Source organism: Microchirus variegatus (genome assembly GCF_963457635.1).
Source record: "Microchirus variegatus genome assembly, chromosome: 15".
Classification (NCBI taxonomy): domain Eukaryota; kingdom Metazoa; phylum Chordata; class Actinopteri; order Pleuronectiformes; family Soleidae; genus Microchirus; species Microchirus variegatus.
Window position 1 is genome coordinate 16,076,672 of NC_139816.1, and position 24,504 is coordinate 16,101,175.

Below are 24,504 nucleotides of genomic sequence, written 5' to 3' on the forward strand. Positions count from 1 at the left end.
AAAAGTAGATTTCACCTCTGACCCCTGGGTTCTCTTGACAGGTGTCATGCACATCAACACTGAGTAGATTTCCACTTCCTGCATAGTATCTTACCAAAGGCTGCAGCGAAACTGGTTTAAAGACATACACGGAGACTAAACTTAAACTGTTTTAAGAAGAATGTTGATTAAATAAATGCAGCATTAACTAAAACAAATGTTAGATATTTATAAAATCGATCAAATTTAGCTGCCTTCTATGGTTGATGTTCACATATTGCGCAGAGAAAATAAACACTTGTTTCTGAAAATCCTGTTTGTTTTGGCCTCACATCCATACAAAATCCACCGCATATTGCAAATAAATGGTTATCCCATGATGTAACAAATTCTCATTTTGCCTTTTATACTAATTCTGATTTGAGATTTGATTTGATGTGAATGTAATCTCATAATGCACACTGAACAGTTGTTTTTTCCCCCCACACATGCAGTTTAACTTTCCTTTAACCAGTTTACTCACATGTTTTAGAATTGCAATATCCAAGATTTTCACTCAGTTGTTTGCAAACTTCCCATCTATCCAAGGAGAAAACTTGGTGATGAAAGTACCACAATATTACACATTTATAGTATTAAAAACAAAGTGTCTGTAGCAATATTTCCAGAATAAAATACCGCCTTAAGTTATTGCTAATGTAATCTCCATAAGCAGATATCTGCATATGAATGCAGGACGCTGAGACAATAGCCAGTGGGTTCTGACATTGCAAATGGACGCCAAACACCTCCATCTGCTGCAATTTCATCTGAAAAATGTCCATTATGAAAGGATCACAGGAGATGCAGCGTGTTAGCCGTTGAGCTCACCACTTCTAGTAATTGTTTGTCAGAAATGAAATTGTCTTCCTCAGCTTTTTTTTTTTGACAGTGGATCAAAGTAAAATCATGCAGGGAATAATGGAACAAGACGGAGCAAACGCAGTGAGATGATACGAGCAAAAGCCTGCCACACCTCTGACTTCTTTGCAAGGTGACACATGAACTTTCCCTGATGTTTGCAGACTCGAGCCGTGTGCAGAATAAAATCAGGTCGCAGTCACTCTCACAATGATTAAAATACCAAGTTTTAATGCTTCCAAATGTCCTGTGATGTGCTATATATAACTGCATTTGATAGAAATGCCAGTATCTCCAGGTGTAACCAAGTCAACCAGGATTGAAATCTTTGAGATTTCTACTTAAAGGCAACTGAGCAACAGCAGAGACGAGAGACAGACACGGCAACAGAAGGAGAGAGAGAAAGGGATGATCAAAAGGATTGCAGCCATAATGATGAGGCCTCTCACTGGACGGATGCTGCCTCCATCCAGTTTGCTCTCATTAATGTCAATTCTCCTCTGTCAGATACAGTGTGGCAAACAGGATATAGATGCCTTACATCCATACTCTCCTGTCTGCACACACACACAATGCCAGGCTGCATAAACTTAAACTTAACTTAAAGGTATAATAATGATTATATTATATATTGCGTATTGTATGTTTCTTGCTTAAAAGTCACTGATTACTAATCTATCACTCCAGGCAGGTAGTCTTCAATATACCAGTCCTCTAAGTAAACCCTGGATTGTTTGCAGCTCATTCTCTTAACCTATTTCTCTTCAATCCCTTTATTTAGAAGCACACGCGAAAATGACAACAACTTTTCTTTGTTCAGTCAAAATGGCAGTAACCGGATCCCGTCTGTGGAGATGACACAACACAGGATAATGCCTCTCGGTTTCACCTGCTCCTCAGATCCATGTCAGTAGGAGTGAGTTCTGGAAAACCCCGTCACGGATCCCACATACTGTCATGAATACCCGCGGCCACATCCCTATGCTGTTACACAGAGCCAACGCCACATTCAGGCACAGTTACAAAACAAAATCACCTCTGAAATGAGCGCGCTATAGTGTGGACACCTGATAGTGATCAGCATCGTCCACCAAAAACTGAATGTTGCTGCAATACAGAAGCTTTTGTATAGATCAATGTCACCATGTAATGCTTTAGTTAATCTTATTTTAAGTATAGCTGCAATAAAACAGTATGTACCATGTCACAATATGCCATTTTATAATGATTGTCAAACCGTGTTATCGTAACCTGCAGAAACCTTTGTCAGTCAAAGTGTACTGAATATTCCAACGTGTTCCAGCTCAATTAAGTTTCAATGAAATTTTAATTTGAAAGTTTTTTCTCACTTGCATTTGCGATATCATTTGCATATGCAAATTCCTTAGGGTTCTTTTACCAGAAGTTTACAGCTATATTGTAGTAAGTTGTAAACATCTCTCCCAATTTAATTGAACCTCCCCGAGCTCCAAATGTAATTTTTACCTACTAATAAAAAGTAAAAAAAACAACTCACCAACTTTGTGACAGGATTTTGTGAGTGTCAGTTTGTGAGTAGGATAACTGATAATGGGATAGAAATTGAAATTGTTGTATTATTCAGATTAGTTTTGCCTGATGACATCAAAGCACCAAAAGTCTTGATACAACCTTAGTGTGACTGGAGTCCAACCCTTGAGGTAAAATTATATTAGGTGGAGGTTAGATATTGCATTGTCTTGCAGGAACTTGTGGTTGCACTTGATAGAAAATAGCAAGATATTTGATATTTTTTGCAGAGAAAAAAAAAGAGAATTCACACCTTTGTGGCTAAGAGCAATACATGTAAAACTCTTCAAAACACTGAATCACTCTTGTGTTCTTAACCAGCGATGGGCTGTAGACTCCTCACACTGCACAAACCCAACCTGCTTAGGCTCAGGCTGTTTAACTTCAACAGCTTTTCAAGAGGAGATTTTCCACTTTTGAAAGACACTTTCAATGAAGCGTGTTCTCATAATGAAGTGCTGTTTAGCATGAGCCATTCATAGCTTCAAGTGGGAAGTATAATATCCCACAGGCCGCTTTCACTCTTAAACCACGGTAATGGCATTTTCATTTAACCCCTTAATATATGTTAATCCAGGGATGTCAATGGGTTTTCTTAACACTCACGCAGAGGCCGTCTGAGGCCGAGAGGCCAGAGAGGAGTGAGCTGCAGGCAGACAAAGGCTGGCTTGAAAGACCGCCCTGATATTTGATTTAATAAGAGAGCCTTCCTTAAAACAAAGGCACTTTGTTGGTGCTTGGCTCTGTGTGCAGTGTTTGATGTGTGTGTGTGAGAGATTAAGTGGGGGTTGCATGTACAAATTCATGTATGAACTTGTGTGTTGATGTGAGTCTGTGAGTTTTATCCACCCACTAGAAGGTCTACCAAGGTCCACTGTTTGTTTGGCTTCTTCTGGTTGATTTGCCAGTTTGAGAGACACTTCACCTCAGAGCCAGCAAAAAGGGTCTAAAGACGGGGTGGGGAGAGAGAGAGTGATGAATATTAAGGGCCCATTGAAATGAAAATCCTAGCAGTCCCTTGAGAACAAGGGCTTAGAAGTCATTGCTAAAGGGATCTCCATCTGCTTCTGTGCATCTATCTATGTATGTATCTGAGATGAACACCAAAAGCCTGGTCCTAACTGGTTAATATTTTAATTGTGGTAAGGTTAAGGTTCGTGTTAAGCATTAACTGGTAACCATAATGGTGTATAGTTAATAAGGCTTTGGTTAGGCTGTCCAAATGAATGGAAGTCAATGCAGAGTCCTTAAAAGGAGAGCGGTGCGAGCCTGTGTGTGTTTACTGTAGTATGTGTCTCCTCGAGGACTCACTGGTTCCTAGCTTTAACAGAGGCAGCCCACAAATCAGGAGGACCTGGGGGGGAAATGCCAGCTCTGCTGAGGAGAGTGTGAGACATATTCACTGAGACCAAATCAGCCTCAATCTGGCCTCAGAGAGCTGCACTGACTAACAAAAAAAAAAAAACTCAAGCCACCCACAAACACAGGTTGTGTGAATTTGCATGTGGGAGTCACCTGTCTGTAGATGCAAATGGATAGATGTGAGGCTTAAATGTTTTTTCCCCATTGTTAAACGTGCATTCTGTTGAAAATCATTTCAAACAGATGATGCAATTGGAAATGAGGCAGGTGTTTCAGACGAGCCAAATCTACAAAATATATTCAAGATTCCCCTCAGATTTGATGCTTGGAGATGTGAGGGCAGTGGGACAGGGTGGACATACAGAGGGAGTGCACTGCAGAGGTCCTTGTTTGACTGCCAACTGAACAGGTTCTGCAGTTTCTTTCCAGCTGTCGTCCAGTTTTCTTGGCTCTGACGCATCAATGTGTCACAAGAAAACAGTAGCCCGCATCCTTAGAAACCCTTCGCTTCTCTTTGATGGTAGAAGTCAGTGTTTGCTTTCGACGATCACAGACTGCTAAGCACCACTCACAACATGTGTATATGTATGCATATGTAATGTAGAACATTCTTCTTTTTGAAAACTGTCATTTTAATTGGTCGATTGTGTAGTAGATGAAAACTGGAGTTCACATAAGACAACATCCCCTTGAATTACACAAAATAAAGAAGAGTGTGAGCCAAAAACGGAGCCACACATAGAAATGTATCATGAAAAAGGAACATTTACAGAATTGCTGCTCTGAGTCAACATGATTGTGTCAGTACTTTCATGACCACTAATCATTTGCAACGTGGACATGTCGGTATTGCCGCGCTGATACTGAAGGGTATAGCACAATTCCTGACATGGCAGAGCCGGTTTGTTGTTTTGCTAGGTGTCAGTGGTTTTTCAATGAGCCACGGGGCATGTGGCAAATCTGAAGGTCCTTATGTTTGTCTGCTAGCTCTCAGCCAGACACAGGCCATCCCAGGTCACCGCAACTCCACAACTAATCTGTGTCATCACCACTGCATTCACCCACTTTCCTGACAATGTGTTACCCCCCTCCAATCCCCCCTCCACTGCCTGTTACCTCCTTTTCTTTTAGCTTCACTAAATCGCCTTTACTTCTTCCTTTCATCCGTTGCCTCATTCTATCCTCCTCCTACCCCCTGCTTTATTTTTGTTACCCATTCTCCAATCCCACCACGATTTCATTCTCCTCCTAAATCTCCTCTTATTTTACTTTTTATATCTCATCCCTCTTCCCGTCCTCATTACTCACCCTTCTCCCCAACTCTCCTTCCCTGGTCTATTCTCCACTCCTCTTCTCACATCAGAAAGTGTTGGGTTTTGACATCTGCCTCCAGGAATAGTGACCCGTGAAGTAATTAGAGAAGGAATTTTGCCTTCTCTTCCTCCATCTTCTCTGCTCTGTCTGCTCTGAGCTGGAGATCATATAAAAAGCTGGTTATGTTTACTCCCTGATCCATCTAATTTCTGTAACGAGGGCCAAGCCAGTCTCATCTCCTTACTGTGCCACGCTTAGACCGAGGCGTTTGGCTGGAGAGGCGCCCCAGGCCCCCGGGGGCAGCGTGGAGCTTCAACCACACTGTTTAGCAGCAGAGATGAGACTGGGACCTAACCGGATTAACTCCCAACCAGCACAGGTGGAGGGACCCTGCTTCAAACACACACACTCACACACACACACATAAAAAAATGCAACTTTACACAATTTAATGTATCTTCAAAAAATGTGCTGGGATGAGAAATCTGTTTGTGTGCATCTGTGTGTGTGTGTGTGTGTGTGTGCGCGCATGAGGCAAAAAAAAAAAATAAATACAAAAAGTAAAAACTTGAGCTGCTGCAATATGAGATGAGAGAACACAATTATGAATTGCTGCGGAGCTTACGGCCACTCCGGTGATAAGTCTCAAGTGCTGTGATATCAAATTGCTTGAGCATAGAAATCACCCGCTTTGCCCCCACTCAGAATTGAAAATATTTGCCCCTGGATTGCAAGTGTAATATGAAGGGTAATGGCTGATGTATGTATAATGCAACAAAGTGAAGACTGAGGGCCATTCCGAAAAACATGGCATGCTGCGGTGTCGCATGTTTTCCTGAGCATCGTTAGAGTACTTTTCCATTCCTCAATGTACAGATTACTAATTTAGATAAATCTGGGGGATATTTGTGGTTATTTTTGTGTCACTGCTGGTAAACATGAATCAGCTTGCCTCGTGGGTCAAAGTTGTTGTTATCTTTTGCCAGAAAAGCATGGAAAAAAAATGACTAACAATGTTTTTGGAATCGAGAGCCAAGGTAAAACAAGGTCCTGCTCCAGAAGGAAGAAGCGTAATTCAAAATCCCATTTGGCATTTGTAATAATGCAAAGAATCAAACTGTAATCCTTTAACATAATCCCGCTCAGTGGTATATGTTGCACTTGTCACAGAAGTAAGGTTTTATATTAAAAATGTACAGTGCAATTGCAACACAGTCCACGGACTCATTGCTGGATGAAAACCACTAGTTTGGCAGATTGAGGCCACATGTGTGTTAAATGAACAGGGGAACCCAAACAATGCGGATGTTTGTGGACAGTTTCTGAGATAACAGATAAATATGTGAACAGATTTCTTGAGAAAACAATATGAGGGGTGACCCAACACCAGACGTGTCATTCTTCTACTCGTCCAACTCATGTTCTGTTTCTGCATCTGTATCTCTGAGTGAATAAAGATGTTCAGTAAATGCCACAGACAGCTTTGAGTGCATTTTGAATATTTTTTTTCTTGTTTGGTAAAAGAAAGTGTGTAGTTTTCTATAGGAAAAACACATTAACTGTGGTTTAAACACCTATAATTGCCCATGTGACGCTTACAAAGATTTAAAACATCTAAAAGTAACATGTGACGGGTACCATACCAGGTACAACTTCTCCAGCAGCTACACATCCTTGACATGGTCGTTTTTGGAAGCATTAGCGGGCAAGGAGTCAAACAGTTAGTCCTCAAACTGTCATTGTACGGGTACAAAGCATTCTGTTTCTCCTGCTGTGATCCAGGAACATTTCATGATGCGCTGGCATAGCTACCGCAAGTCTGCCTGTCCCTCTGCCTGTCCCCCTGACAGCTTCAAGGCAAAGACACTGGCCAGAGCAAGGCCACTCTAACCCAATTGAGCCATCAATTACTACTGATTAGCCTCAAAGTAACATCTGTCCCAGGAAGCATTTAACCAATATATTCTCCATCGTGACACACAGCAACAGAATTAACTGTCATAATAGGGTTTAATAGGGTTATTGGATTTTCAACATGTTCAAAAGCTTGTGATTTGGCTAATGGAATGGCAGATAGAATCCAAGCGGGCATTTGGCTGCTTTACATCTACATGTCTGTTTTCCATTTATGCCAAGAAATATGAAGGGGAAATTGAAATATTTTCAAATTATGTTTAAACAGCATCAGCCTACTACATGTTTAAATAGTTGATGTATTTGTGGCAGACATAGCAGTGCAATGACAGCTGCATGTAATGGTGTTTATTTTTATATAACAATACATACTTAAATCAGTGCCAAACATCAAAAGACACAATCCGAAAAAACTTCCAGTGCCGTACCGTTACATTTTATTTACCTCATATAGCAGGAAGCTGGGAGGATACCCAGGAGAGAAGGTGTCACTCAAGCCTATGGAGCTGGTAAAACAATCTGTCAGTGTGATTTTGTGTGCTTGTGTGTGCTTGAAAGCATGTGTTTGCAAGCATGCGTTTGCGCATTGGCTGTGTGGGTGCATGCAGCTGTGCATGCATTTGCGTGCGTGTGTTGGTAAAACAATCCGTCAGTGTTTTGACAGCCACGTCACATGGCGGGGAACAGTCTCAGGGGGATCCTGAAATGAGAACTCCTGATTACCCCTCTATGCATGATTCTGACATTTAACCTCAGCAATTGGTGACTTACATGTACTGTAGCGCAGATGACTTTGCTTTGCAAGAAATTGTTTGTGCAGCAGGTGCAGATGGCCGTTTGGGGAATGAAGAAACAAAAAAAAAGTTCTTCAAGATGACAAAAGGCAAAGTGGTTCAACGATGAATTCCTTAGTCATTACAGTAAGTCATCACTCTGATACAAAACAGAGAAAGTCACATAAACAACTAAAGTTAAAAAAAAAAAAAAAAAACATCAAAAAGAAAGTGATTCTAGTGGTTTCGTCTCGTCTTTGGTGAATCAAACAGGCTTTGATTACGATTCCATTGAATAAATATGTTAAATATGCAAAGCTATCTTGATTATTGTTGATTTCAATCCTGCACGTTCACTTGCAGGAACAATGAAAGTAATATTGTCACAGATTTCATACCTGGGAATAAAGTTGCCCTGTGCAACTGTGGCCAGTGAGTCGTTTCAGAGCAGCTATTGGAGGTCAAGTGTCTTGCTCAGAGGTAAATCTCCAATAATTGTTGAGGGGGAAAAAAAGAGTGTTTCTGAACTTACAGTTTGGGAACTGAAAGGGGTCAGGGGCCACTTTCTCCTGGATCACCTCGTGAAAAGGGACGTGGTAAGTTTTCCTGAGACTTAGACCCATGATAAGGATAAATTTCTCAAATTTCAGTTACAGGCTGAGAACAAGCCTGATGTTGAGTATTAATGGTTCAGAGGGGATGCACACAGTAATATAAACCCTATGTGCTGAGGGGGAAAAAAAAACTGTGGTGGTTTTCTCTTCTTTGTGTTAATGGCGGTGGCAGGGTGACATAACATAACTCTTGATTTATAAGGCTATTTGAAATGCCATCGCTCGCGGGGCTGTGCTCAGAGTAGGCAGGGAGGATGGCTGACAGCTCACTGACTTCAGGACGGTGAGACAGGAATGCCTTGTGTGTCTGTCCGTCCAGCTCTCCCTCCTCATCTCCCTGTCGAACATCTTTTGTTCTGCCTCGTCTTCTGTGTGTCGCTCATCTTGCTTTCCACGCATCTTTCTTTTTTTCTCTTTTTTTTTTTCATTGCAGTAACTAAGGGTCGTAGCACCGTGGGACTTTTTTTTACAGCTCCAACAGTAACAACTCCTCGGCATCCATTAAGTTCAAAAGAGACACTGCACTGGGAACTTTTACACCAGGTGGAAACTAATACTTTCTGTCACCAAAGACGGCGTAATAGTGATATTCATTTCTCCACGTTAACCTTTCACTTCACCTGTTTTCCTGTCAGCTACAGGGGGTTTTGGGAAATTATGGACTATACCAGCGTGACACTAGAATGATTTAATCTGACATGTTCATTTAAGCAATTTGGTATTGTTCGCTAAATACGCCCAGTGAGGGCTTAAATGAGGGTGGGGTCGGGGGGGAATGGAGGTGGCAGTGAGGTCAAGAGTGGGATGCGTGTGCAGGTATGAGATTAATGCATTTGGAGACACACCTGTTTAGCCCGCAGGACTAACACGCAGCCAACGAGAGTGACGGGATTAGCTTTAGAACATTTTCGAATATTCTATAAGATTATCTAAAGAGCCCAGCTGAGGTCACCCATTGTCGTGCACATAGGTGAACATATATGATACCTGTTTGTAAGTGTGGTCACATTACCAGAGATATTTTGCAAACCAACTGTTGTAAGGCGATCACTGGAAAAATAGTGGAGAACACAATATAAGGCACAAGCAGGTTTGACTGGGTGGGAACTAAAGTAGCATCAGCCCTCGGTAGGGGAATTCCTGCATGAAAACAAATCCCAACACTGTCAAACGGGCCTGAGTGTTTGTGTGTTTAGGTATGCTTGAAGAATGTTGCCACTGTACATTGTCATTGTTGAGAAGGAAACTGAATGCCGCATTTCACAGCAACGGAATATCAGCGAAGGAAAACAGATAGTCTCATTGCATTCAAAACGTGGCTACTGAAAGGAAACCACAGGAGCAACTATAAATACTACAGTTTCTGAATGGCGCTATCATTTCTGACACATCACTGAGTCAGCTTGGAAAACTGTCAGGTGCTGTAGCCTCCCAGGTTTCTCACACAGGTATCAACAGATCATTCTGATACACTGTTTGATAACACTCAGTTTGTATTAGATTATCGATAGTAAAGCGACTGGTTATTGGTGTGTCACGATCTCGATCGTAAATCGAATATTGATCTAAAAGGCGTCACGATCTCAATGGTGCAATGGAGGATTTAATCACGCTGCCAGTGTGACGTCCTGCAGGCATGCCAGAGGGGGGAAAAAAACACAGTGTTTGGTTTTGCCCATTGTAGCACGACTGCATGTTACCTCCTCACGCTAACGTGAAGCTGCTGCCAACTAATAGTTACCACGACAACTGATGTTTTGGGGGGCACATTGACCAAACTCGAAGCCCCTCGCACTTCTCTGAAATCACCGGTGTGGAAAAACTTTTGCATTCCCCATGGTTGTTATGCGTACGCACAGGACACCTCCGCATGCTTCATAAGGATGAAAACGTAACTACGAAAAACAACTTTGAAACGTCCTCAAAATTCAACTTGCGCTAAAGCAATAACTAGTCCTATAGGCATGTTGATAGCATCAGACATGCGACCTTATTCAGAGGCAGAAAACCCTGGATTTAAACATTTCATTAGCGTACTGGAACCACGCTACAAAATGCCAAGCAGGTCGCATCTCACTGCAAAGGTGTCGACTTCCATGTGTGACAATGTCAAATAAAAACTTATTAGAGGTCTGAGCAGATTTAGTGACCATAACAACATATTGCTGGACCTTCAGAGCAACACAGAACTACATGATTCTACGACTTCTCTTCTTTTTACAGTTAGTTTCCAATTGGTTCTCATTGTTACGATCATGTTGTTAATAAATTATTTCAATTTGACAATAAGGCCTTAGTGTGATACATTGCAAACAAATGATGGACATTATATGAGTCATACCACCATGTAGACAATGGAAATGGCAATTAAAAAAATTAATTGAGTCATCATGACATAAAACCAATTATCCCAGACTAAACTAGATAAGTCTAAAAATGGCAGACCAATCTGTGCTAAAAAAAAAAAAAAAAAGATTGATAATCTAATCAAATTGTGACCTTAAAAATCAAATTGAATCGAGGATTTGGAGAATCACGACACCCCGATTGGTTATTAAATATTTGTTTTGTGATTCAGCTATTTGTTTGACGTTTGTTAATTGAGCATCCAGGCACCTATTCTGGCATGGAAATTGTCAAATCAACCAACAAAATGTGGGTTTTGGACAAGGGTAGGATTATTTATGTAATTTGTTTTTATTATTGTCATTATTATTAACAATTCTAGAAACTAATATTGGTTATACTGGTTAGTGAATAGGGAATACAAAGGTCCAAAACTTATAGTAATAGTAACAACCTGTAGGAACAGAGTGTGCTGCCTGTAACTGTGACTCATACGCTCTACCGTTCCTGCGGTTAGTCTAAATGCTCTGACCCCAGCATCAGTCACCATCAGCGCACAGACAGGCTCTTATTTTACAGTCTGAGGTATTTACCGTCCTATTCAGCGCAAGAGCTGCTGTAAAACTATACTACCACGATCCAAACAAAAACAACAACCCTGGAAACATTTAAATTAAAAAAGATATAAGCTGTTGATGGGAAATGCAGTGTTGTGTTTTGAGAACTGGAATATGAGGGTGGACTATTTTAAATGCAGAGTGCCAGCAACCTCAGCCATGGCCTGGCTCAGCTTGTAATTATTGTTTAAACTGGAAGCCACAGCCAAATCACTGTGATTACAACAAATCCCCACACAAACATTGTTTAAGGTTTTGAGGTTGTGTTGTCTAAAGGAAAACTGTTAGCTGATTTAAAGAAAGGGAGTGTAAATAAAACACATCCTGGATAAATCCGTGCCAGTTTGTTGCAACATCATAACACGAGCTCTCTGCCATGAGTCAGCCCCGTCTGGAAAATCATGTTTCAGTCAGATTAGCAGCCACCTCATGATTGTCTGTTTTCCCACTTATTAAGTCCTTTAGCCCCTAACTTCATTAAACCGACATCATCTCTCCTGATTAACTGTAATTTACACCTCTAAAACCTGCTTTATGTGTGTGTTTTTAAGACCTAACAAGCCAAATCCATAGGAACCCAAATAAAGTCAACTCTGACATCTCCGCTTGTGGCCCTCCTAAATCTTCTCGTATCCAAACACCCCCCCCTCCTCGCTTTCCCTTTAAACACACAACCCTGTTATCACCCTTGCTTCCTCTTCCCTCCTTCCCTCTCCCTCATTTTTTTTTTTTCAAAGCATGAGAACAGGGCCAGGGCGATTAAGGAATCCTAGCCCTGGCTAATCACCCCGGACTGGAGCACTTCCGCTGTGCTGATTACCGAGGAAACCATTAAGAAGAAGAAAGTGGCTGGATCTTTCATCCTGGTCTGCTGGGCTCTGGGGAGGTCAGAAAGGGGTGTGTTTGATAGGCCATTTACCCTTCCTGTTCTTATTATTCCAGCATTTCCTCTATCTGGACTCAACACGACTGCGGCAAGCGGAGCCCAGGCCCATCTTACCCTCCCTCCCAAAGGGCTGTAATTATTGCCATACTGGCTTCCTGGACTCACTGGTACGTATGCATGACACGACGACATTGATTCGCGGACACACGCAAATGCACACATGCGCCCCTCACAACGCATTCCCCTCGTTTTCACACCCTCACACAAGGTTCATGTCTGTCCCTCACCCGCCTCTCCCCCTCCTCCTACTCCATCTACGCAGGGTCTAGTTGAGCAGCAGTGACCCTGGAAGAAACAGTTTACATACATATACTTGAAGTGCCCCTTCCTCCCCTAATTTTCACGTCTTTCCACAAAAAAAACAAAACCAGTGCATTTGCGTGCATGAGGGCCTCATGGGTACTGTCACAGATGGTGCTAATGATGTGTGCCTCAGCAGAGGCAGCGCCCTCGTTCGCGCTAGACTGGTGACATATGCTCAGTCGCAGGGCCATCAGTGGAGCACGGCAGCCCCCAGTGTCCAAGAGACGCCCCTGTAACCCCTCCACTACAGCGACACAATGACAGATACAGACCATAAACAAACAGAGCTTGGCTCTGCCCCTTTTCTCTTTTCATTGTATTTCAATCTGTTTCTTTCTCAGTGCCCCCCTCCTTCGTTCGCTCTCTGTCACTCCCTGTTACTTCTCCCTCCCGTATGCTATTCATCGCTCCTGTGCCTTTTCCCCTCATGTCCCCACTGAGCCTGACTTGATGGATGACCCTTTGCTTTAGTGATTAGGGTCCCCATGGGGGCCCCTTTGCTCCTCTGTAGGAATCCGGGTACAGTGGAGTGACAGCGCAAGTTCAAGCCGCCGTCTGGCCGTCTGAGTGTAAGCATGTGCACAACAGATATCAGGGGGATTTGTATAGAAGGGTGACAGGACATATCAGCCAAGTGGTGTCCCTTGGTTGGTGATTGGACAGAACACTAACTTGTCCCCGTGTCCTGCGGTCTTTCCCTCCATGCACCAGAGCAGAGCTTCTGTTGCAGAGAGATTGAGACGAGACCTGATGCATGGCAGTGTTATGATTTTGTTTGTCCTCCAGGCTCTGCAGATGTATCTGCGAAACATGTATATAAAATAAGAGTAAACTGTGGGGATTGCGATTAACATTAATATTAAAATTTGAACTAGAGTATAAAATCTCCTATTTGTTTCTCAGTAATTTTCCTACATTTCCATACAGCATATTGTTACAGTATACAAAGGTGACACCAAAGTACTGACACTTTAACAAAAAGGGGGGGAATTCCTCGAACATGAGGGAAACCAAAAAGACCATTGACCGTCATTATCCCTGTAACTCAACCTCCTCAGGATTACTGTAATTCCATACTAATGCACCATGGGTATAAATGAACCTCCAGAGACTTTTTGTACTTTATGGCGATGACACACCTGCTTTTTGTACAAGTGCATTCCTTCAAAAAGTCGTGAAAATGCTAAAAGGTAGCTTTGGACAAATTACCAATTCAGAGGTGCCCTTGGGGTACACGATCTGGAATCAGTCGAAAGTGTTGGAGTAAAAACACTGTGTCATGTTTCTGTAACCAAGAGGATGTAACCAAAGATGCCCTTTGTTACAGATAAAATAGAAAGCCATAGTTGTCTCTACATTTGTTTCGAGGGGATGTTTAGTTGATGAGCTCATGCCAAGATTCACTTCTCCATGTAAATTACACAGAAAAGCATGCACTGCAGTGTGTATGCAAAGATTTTGCTGCAGTCGCATGACAAAAAATGTGATGCACGACAACAAACAATCTCACTAAGACACCAACACATTTATGTGTTGATAATTTTTGATTTTAGTTTTAATAGTTGCTGCTGATTTGCTTTCTTGGCATCTTCGCATTCAGCTTTATAACGAAGGTGCTACTGATCAAATTGACAATCTGTGTGCCTTCTTATTGTGCAGAAAAATCCCAGTTGACAAATAAAGACTGCTTGCACAAACTGATTTCTTTGGACGTTACCAAGCGTTCATTATACAGTCTTGAGCACACCATACTGCCATGCAGTAAAGTTCAGCCACAATAAAATGTATGTTTACCTCCTCATCATTCTGGGTCGCTTTCAACCCCACATCTGAAATACTGAGAGTAAAACAAGTGCCTCAGTGAAATGAACAATATTTGAACTATCTCTCATGGAAACCGAGAAATAAATATCCACAGTAAGGGCCGTGTCATGCAAAGGAGAAACTCCGATTCTTGTTTTGGTTGTTTCAGTGTTTGCACGTTGTTTACTAGCACCAGAAAATTGTATTCCAGATATTCAAAAAAAAATATAAAAACAAAAAGACGGGAAAAAAACATTTATTCTAAATTTTGCTGGCACTGTCCAGGTGGTCTGAACCGGGCATCCTTTTCTTTCTTACTTAATGATAATGGACACCATGTGAGGAAGCCCTCGTACCACAGACAAGGCAGTAGGCTGATTGAAAGAAAGGAAAAAAAAAAGAGGAAAAAGAAAAAAGGGGGTTGAATATTTATGTTCACAGAGCTCACATCCGGAGATAATCTGCTTTATCCTAAGATGATCTTTCCCAGTTTATACACAATGGCTGAATTGTAATTAATGGCAGGGAATCTACGACATAGTGACCCAGGGATGTTTTTGTCTATCACTGAGTTGTCTGTTTATTAGCAAAGGCTGGAGCCACTCACATCTTCTGTGCATGAATTACAGTTGTCTTCCTATCATACAGTGGAGTTTAGCAGGAGACATTCCAGTGAATGGCGCCTGCTAAGAACAGTAGCCTCTATTAATGTAATAATAATAATAATACATTTTCCTTTTGAGCCCTGATTAAGTTCTGTTTTGACAGTCACGCAGCCGGCCTGTAGGTTTACCGAGTTGACAGTCTAGTCTCCAAAGACATCTAATGTAAGCACAATAACCTGAAACATTCGTGGAAATATACTAGTGCGGTACCTGTGAAAAGGTGTTTTTTGTGTATTTAGTGTTCGAGGATGCCGAAAAAGCTCTTCTAGCATTATATAAGTCGGAATTCTTACGAGATCTATTGTACTTGTTACCCAATCAACGACACAGTCAGCACTGCACACACTGGTGCCCGTAGTGAGTCACCGGCCAAGTTTGAAGCTGTCAAGCAAACAGTTTGATCTGTGTCTGTGTGAGAGGTAGTGGAAGCAGCTATTTTAATGATATATCTGTCACATTTCTACCTATATTACTTATCCGAACACCACCAACGATGGCGCTGCACATACTGGTGTCCAAGTTTGAAGCGCATTTCTTTGCATTGATAAATATATGAGTATGATCAAACATAGCAACAAGGGCTCTCAGACTGTCCACAGTATGTACATTTGTCCACCGACCGTTAGATGTGTGGGATGTGTTTCTGTAATCCCAGCTTCGGTGTCTTGCCTTGTCATTTTTCATTCCACTACTAACTGCACTGGTGGATGAGGATGTGATGTCTGTGTGAAAAGCACACCTGGTAGAGAAGGAGACCTGTAACCACAACCCCTCCACTAATGGACCCTCCTCCCTCACATTCCCCAACACCTCATTCTCTGCCCATCCCAACGTCTTCCCTCCCCTTCTTCCAAGGCCCTCGGGGTAGAGATTGATCTGTGTCTGGGGCTGGTGAGGTCACACTTGGCAACCTGAGGTTTCAGAGTTCAGAAGGATAAACTAGAGGATCTTTTTTTTTTTTTTTTTTTTTGAATGCATGCATGAGAAAGTTGAAATACATGTAGTTCCTGTATCATGGAGAGGTATAGTATACATTATTTGTGCTAAATTTAAGTTTATTCTGTTTTGTTGAGAAAAAATTATTCAACAAATTATTATTATTACAGACCAGGAAGGAGATGTGTTTCTAGAGGTGGGGATTAAATTGAGTGGGGCAATTTAGAGGGCATCACAGTGAAAAAAATACATAGAAAATGTATATGTGTTTTTTTTATTATACTTTTTTTTTTATAGCTGTTGGACAATAACATAGATTGTTCATCGATATTTAGTTCAAGATATGCCCTATAGAGTACACTCCCCTGGGAGTATACATTCAAGACATATCCTATGAGCCTAAAATATATAATAATCATACCATATGAATACACACAGCACCCTCTCACAAAACCCCAGATATATATATTTTTTAAAGGATTTGTTCTGTGCAGTTGAGGAAAGACAGACAAGAAAAGACAGCAGAGCACATGTCATGGAAGTCAGTCTGGATGAAAAGATTTGTCTCTCTTTCCTCAGTCGAGTTGTCACACTGTGCAGTCGTGCTGCAAAACTTTACAGATTTTAAAAGTCTTGACAATGTCCCATCAATATCAGGACACTGATGTCAAGGAGTTCTCTCTTTCAGTATATGCAATCAAAGTGTGAGCAGCCAAAACAGATTTCAGACACGGGTTTGAAACCCTCAATTTTTCCATTTATGTGTCAGTGGCTCAGCTTGACATGGCTGCATTAGCATTCGTGTGTGTGTGTGTGGGTGGAAAGGATTGTGTGAATGTGCAGTGATTTACATTCCCCTCTTCATGTCAGATAAAAGCATGAAATATTGTATGGAGTAAAAAAAAAAGAAAGAAAAAAGGGCGTCTCTCTTGCCAGTTGTAGCTTTAGTTATCTGATCGATACCATGCAATTATAGAGATTTATGTCACCCAACATTCCAGGGCAAGTCTGTCTCCCAGCCACCTGTGGAAATATGATCTGTTTTTAACTCATCTAACACCGAGGAGAGGAGACAAGCAGGGAAAAGTTGAACTAACCTGTGTAACTTTTTCCACTACGAATAATCAACTGTAACCACATCTACAAAGACCACATCACATAATGGCCTCAGAAGCACTATGTATAGTGTGTCCAGTCTACTCTGCAACTTGCTATAGCATTAAAACCCACAACTGAGGGAAAGTCTGACCATTCAGTCACCCAAGGCACACGGATATGTTTGCCTGTCCCTAAGGTTCAACATTTATTACACCAGTCTTGAAAATGATCTAACCATAACCTTTCCATTTCGTTCAAACACACGATTCACCAGTGCAATGGCTCCGCATTACTGATAATATCAGTATATTCATAAACACTTGAAACAAATTCCTGTCTCCACGTCTGAATGTAGCTATTTTTTTTAGCCAATCTTAAAAAGTAATCTTCAAACACTGATCACAGCTACAAAGACGACACCCAAATATACCTGTGAGTCCCACGAGATGACCCCACATTCTCCACACAGATCTCAGGTAGCCACATTTGAATAAACCTCTTTGAAACTGAGCGTTTCATCAACCCAGTCAATCAGTCACTCCTGTATAATATGAACAGTCATCTATGTATGTCTGCAAACATTTGCATTGGTTGGCATTGGCTCCCTCCTCAATGTGCAAATATTCCAAGAGTTAAAGACCACTTTCCCATACAGTGTTTTTTTTTTTTTTAGATTTTGCAACCTCACTGTGTGGAAAGCAAAATTAAGCAAGTTGCTCCCCTCTAACATTCTAAAAAGCTATAGGATAATGTCTGCTATGCCTGAAATAATAGTTTGTAGTTGTAATAATATATATATATATGTTTAGTCAATAAGACTTCCACGGGTAAACATATCCATCCATCCCACTTTATCCCCCACATGAGAGTTATGGGGGGCTGTGTTGTGCCAATATCAGCTGACATAGGACGATAGGCAGGGTACACCCTGGACAGTTCGCCAGTCCAAGCAGGGCCACAGAGACAACCATTCACTCTCACACTTACGGTCAATTTTGAGTGTCCAATTTACCTAATCGCCAAATGTATTTGGACTGTGGGAGGAAACTGGAGAACCCAGAAAAAAAAACCCCACACACACACACACAGAGAGAACATGCAAACTCCATGCAGAAAGGCCCTTGTTCTGACCGGGTAGCGGCAAAGACGAGTGCTAACCACTACACCATCCGTGTGGCCCCTGGGTAAAAATCTAGAAAATGATAACAATAAAAGCACCTGGACAGGTCTAAAACCATAATGTGATTTCTGAAATGGTTCCGGAAAGGTAACATCTCAGGTGTGGCTGACACTGGTAAGTTAAAAACACATTGAAAGCACTGGCCCAAACAGCTAATGGAAGTCTGGGGATGAATGTTGTTTGTGGTCAGACCTGGTGTCTATCCCTCGGGCACCAGGTCATGCATAATGAAGGCTGGGCTTCTATGTTAAAGCTACTCCACTGAGGCGGTTCTACCTCTGTATGTGGTAACAGTGATTCTGGTTCCACTACATGGGCTCTGTAGGAAGTCCCATGGTTGTAAAATGGGAAAATTCAGAGATCTGGCTGTGAGCCCCTCTTATACTCACAGCTCCACTGGAGGATGGACCGATGTCCATTTAACATTCCCATCATATTTTTTTTTTATCCTCCTCTGTGTTCTCCCTCACTGATTTTTTTCACCATTTTCTTTCATCCCTTCTTTCTCCATAATGACGGATGCAAAAAGAATAAGAAAAACTCTTCAGCCTCACAGACAGTCAGTCAGGCCATTTCACAAACAGGTTTAATGACCTGCTCTTACAGAGGACCCTAACATTGTATCACAGAGACAACATGTCCAAACTGCATCTTTTTACTCTGACAAATGGTTAGCAATTTGGTTCTGTCAAAACAGGTTTATGGTGTAATTACCTGAAGTGCTCAAGTTTGATGAAATCCATTCACAAAAGGTCAAAGCATCATTTTGCTTTAGTTCAAATTGGAATTATGGTGGTAGACGTACGAGCAGTTTCACTCCATGTAAACAAAGTAATCTGTTGATCTGATTGTTACTGAAAAGGACACCAAATCAAAAGAAGGCCCTAAAAGACCTATACCACATTTGGTGTGTTTCTTTCTTCTGAGTTTTAGGATAATTTTATCTTCATGCATGTTGTTGTAAAGTTGTTTTTATGACATTACCACAACCTTCCACCCCCAACCCCCCAGGTGGGAAAATGTTCTGTAATAAATCACCAGTGCTCGTAGACCAAAAGGCTTTGTGCATCTGTCACATTTAAGCATTTCATCAGACAATGGCATCAGCACATGATAACACAGCTTAGGTCAAACCATTCCAGAAGTGGTAACTGTAGCTCTTATTTTCCTTCCCCACAGAGCTTCTTAACTGAATTTACTGCAATGTGAAACAGGAGCAAGTATTGAGTGTGGAGATGGTTTGTGGTCAACGTATGTGACTGTGTGCATGCAAACGTGTGTGCCATTGTGTTTGCATGAGTGTGTCTATGCACTTGTTTCTATGTGCAGCCACACCGGTGTGTTTTGGGGGAAGAGATCAGATGTTGTCCTGGTCCATCCCTGGGATGTTGGAAAAGCAGAGTATGACGGGATATGCCCGGCCCGAGGGGATTCTGTGTGCTGAATGGAACTGAGGAATGCCACCATAGACAAGCACACTGCAAGCTATGAAACAGCCGCCGCACAAGTGAAATCAACACTATGTGTCTCTGCTATCAAGACAAAAGGGAAGTCAATCCAAGAAACTAAGAGAGGGAGCGGGAAAGAGAGAGAGATGGAAAGGGAGAAAGAGAAGAAAAACAAACATTACAAGTGTGCCTCAACATTGCCCAAAGGGGTTTCAATGTAATGTCACAGCATTAGTTAATATGGAACACAACACAAGATGATGTAACAATAACTATAGCATGCAGTTTGTAATATTTGACAATAATTATGCATAGTCTGCTAATGTACAGAAGTTCAAATGTTGTTAATAAATATTAGTAAAGCAGCAAGAGACGGGGTATATCATGACCCTGTCTACACATACCTAAAGACCTCCTTTTTTTCCAGCACTACATGTCCTTTTTTTATAGTTGGACTTATAAGATAGTGGCAAAAGGTATTTTACTGCAGTTGTATGGCATGAATGTGCCTGCTCTATGACCCATCACTTGTTTATTCAACATTTAATTTTAGCTACGAGAGACATCCAAGTGAAAACAAAGAAAAATCAAGGTTTTGATATGAAAAGGAAAACAAATGAGTGTCGTCCAAAAAAATAAACACAAAGATGAACATGAATACTCTGTTATCCATGGAAAAGCCTCAAGCCCTTTCAAGAACAACAGCGCGAGTTGTGGCCAGTTTTGAACCACTTATCCTAAACATTTCTGGTTTTCATATATTATAGTCCTTAAAATTCACAATTACTATCCACATAGTCAGATGTGTTTTAAACTCTACCCATACTGAAGGAAAATGTGTCTCAACTGACTTAGATGAACTCTTGATTGATGATTATTGCTATATATATAATTTTTTTCTGTGGATGATGAAAGGCAAAACACGACCAAAAGTAAAAAATGATACTACATGCTTAATCAAGCTTATAGACTTGTTGAATTCATTGAAAATAAAGACCTGTGATATTAGAACTGGAAGAGTTCTCTGGATCCGGGGTTGCATAGTAAAGAACACCCACAATTCAAAAAGCGTCCGTCTTAAAAGTAGGTTCATTCAGTTGAGGATGCTTTGTCTCTTCTTCCTCATATACATACAGCAGACAGCATTGAAATGGTCGCACATGCAGATCTGCAACACTGACAGACAATTGTCACATGGACTTTCCAGTAATTTGGGCCTGCATGGCGAGATATTAAGCAAGCTTACTGGCACGACAGACGCAAACCATTTGAACTTGTTTTGTTGCAGAAGGCATGAATGTGTGTGGGAATGTAATTGATTTATATATTTTCTCACAACGCTGCAAAGCGAGTGTGAGATTTGCTACTGTAATGCGGCTTCCTCAATAGACTGTAAGCCATTGTGGGATGTGGGGGGAAGGTAACATTTTCTTCTGTGGCAGGCCCTTGCAATCCTTCCAAACCTTCCAAGAATGTTGATAAGCAGATCCCTGAAATGAAATCATCCCCAGCACCCAGCTGGATCTGCCCCTAATCGTTTTATTTACAGTTACTATAAAAGACGCTCTCTTTTAATGGTGCTCTGAAATAATAGGTAGCCAAGGAACAATCGGTACAGTCCTAAGCGCACCCCCCCCCCCCCTTCCATTTTCACATTAGGCTAATCGAGGAAAGGGGAAGAATATAAAGACATCAGTTGGATGAAATGAGTGTAATTGGAGAATAATGTAGTTAGTTTGCTCTAATCTTCTGCATAATATTAAAATGTTCTCAAAGCACCCCAGCTGCAAGCAATCACCCAGCTCTGAGGGAAAACCTCGGCAACGGTTGTTTGGAATGAGGAAGGATTGTGTGAATGAGATATTAAGTTTATATTCAGTATGATTTCAACGAACGGGCCAATGAAGGCATTGGACTGGATAAACTGAGCCTTCCCTCCATGATTTCCCAAGCAATCTCTGTTCCCTGCTGATGACGGGCTAATTCGTACTGAGGTCTAGTTGGTTGCCAAGACTGGTTATGGTGCTGTTGAAATCAGGAACAGTAGGGACCAAAACTGTCAGCATGGGTTTCAGAGGTTCATTTTCTTCATGCTGAGTACAGGCTGCTACACTGCGACACCAGCTTACACCGGAACCAGCACACAGATTATTTTGAGAAACTCTTATTTTTAAAATGAGAGGATGACCAATTTTTCTTGGTCACTGAGGCAAAATGACTCGCTTTGTGTGCACATAGAGCCATTATTGAAAATGATCAAAGATAGACGCCATCAGCTCCCGTACATCTGTTAAATTTTGTGTAACTCTAATGGCCTTGATATTAGAAACTGAGAGGTCATCAGTCACTCGGTTCAATATAGTCTCTTACACCTATTTCAAAAATGACTGTAGCCTCGAACTCCCCCAACAGGACCAAATGGGCTAAATGAAAATATGAACATCAATCTCTATACAATTAGGACTGTAGTTATATGTGTTATTAAGAGTTATAGTGTGAGCAGTCATAGCAGTAGCCCTGCAGTGGAATTAAGGGTGAGGTTTATTAGTCCCCCTTTGGCTTAGCCTTGTCTGTGATTTCTGGGGAGAAAAAAAAAACTTGCTCTGAGGCAGCTCTTTAACTGCTGTTATTGTGCGAGAAAATTGTCATTAGACAGTGGAACAAATAACCTCAAAGAGGCATGGGTGTCTTCACAAGGGATCTAAAACAACAACAAAGAATTAATCAAATTAAAAGGAAGCCTTGTTATGCGATTTCAATTTAATTTCCACAACCAAGCTCTCTATTTAGTGTTTGTCAAAACCTAAGAAAGAGCAAGTCACAGTTTAGAGGCTCCGTAACAGTTTTATATTAGTGAAGAATTATCAATCCTTTAAGCTAATTTGGATAAGTTGGGGAGCCACAAAGTGGGCTATGAAAATGGAGTAGCCTATTTGTTAAGCTCCCACCCCATTCCACACTCTTTTTTATGCCACTGGGGCACTAATGCACTTTTGTTTTCCCTTGTTGATCATCCGCCATTTAAGGCACATTAAATCCTGCAAATTAATATAAATCTATAAAAGCTATTAATGATTTCCTCTCCATATCAGGCACCCACACAGGCCCGCCTATGTGGCCTGAAATAAATACAAGACCCTAAATAAGCATTACAAAGAAGTCAAACAACACGGGACTTTTTACATTTTTAACTGCAACATTTCAAACAGCAAATTTATATGCAGTTGCATATCTTCTCTACGTCTTTTCCTCTCTTTTTCTTCATCTCAGACCTTTCTCTACAGTCTCTTCTCTACTTGCTCTCCTTTCCTCTCTGTTCCTCATAGCCAAGCAGTTTAGGCAAGTGCCATATGCCCTGATTAAAGCTAGCGGCAGGCCAAGGAGCACAGGGAGGCTGTTTTGTCATTAGCCCCTCACGCGGCTGAGGTGGAAACTCATTTAGCCCCATGCTGGACCTTCATTATGATAGACTTGTATCAGATGGCATCTCTGGCTGGGATCTCTGGCTCCTGGCTAACGGGTGGGGAGATGCTGTGGCTTCGGCCCCTCTCCAGCCCCAGCAGGGAAAGAGAAAGGGCTTTAAATGGGAATAAGACTGGAGGAGAATGGTTGTGGCAGGGTGACGCCAAAGAATGGGGTGAGGAGGAACAACTGAGAGTGGTACAAGGAAGAGGAACAAGTGGAGCCTAAGGTTAAAGGTTGTGAATTCTTGTGGCAGGCCTTGGAAAGCAGAGTACTGAAGAATGAAAAAACAAGATAAAAAAGAGGTTTCTTGTTTTTGTCATCATTACACTGGCTCTCCACTGCTGTTGTCTGCAAATCAGCAGACTAAAGCTGGATTATTTTAGACAGGCTGTTGGAGAAGAGTAATGGAGCTGTCTTTAGGTCAAAAACTGGATGAACGAACATCCAAGTGCCTGCAAGGTGAAATCATTTGTTGTTAATTAACTGAAAAGTTAATCATTCTTAACATTTTATGGTCCACTGACAACTGAGACAGTAGCTTAGAATAACTAAGGTGTGTGACTGATAAAATACCAACAACACAAACCCACAAATAGATATCGATGACCAAGTTGTAAATTGAGAATACACTGACACTACAGATCCTTCATCTACCTCAAATTAATGTTTTAAACTTTGTCCTTGAAAGTCTTGAACCCACCCCAAGAGATCATTTTGACTGTGAGCCACTTAGATCTAATGATCTATCATTTTATATTGCCCTGTATCAATGTATAATACATTTAATGAGCATATGGATGGGAAGAGGCTTGAAGTGAGGACCTGTGGTTAGTCAGTCTTGAGGGGATCAGGCTGGTCTTGTTGCAGAAAAATATGTTTTGATGGAGCGGGGGGGAAGCCGAGGTAAAGGCGGCATAGAAATAAGAGATGCAGGCCCGAGGGTCATGATTCAGGCTTAAATGTGGCTTGGTGTGAAGAGGTATGGGGCAGGAAAAGCTGAAGACAGCTGGATCTGGTGGAGAAGGCAGTTGATGAGGCTCTGGTCTTGAGATGGGGCCGTGGAAGGATCTGGGTTTTGCTCAGCCTGGTGCCGCACTGGCAGATGCTGCAGCAGACTGGATGAGGGGACCACCACTGACAGACTGCTAGCGGCGAGAACTGTGTGTTCTTTGTAGACCGAAACCACCTCTCTGTCTGGCTGTCTCAAACTCGCGCCGACTCCTTGAAAATACCTCTCTCCTTCTCTCTAGGTCTCTCAATGTCTCCAGTTTATCCTCTTCCTCCTCATTTTCT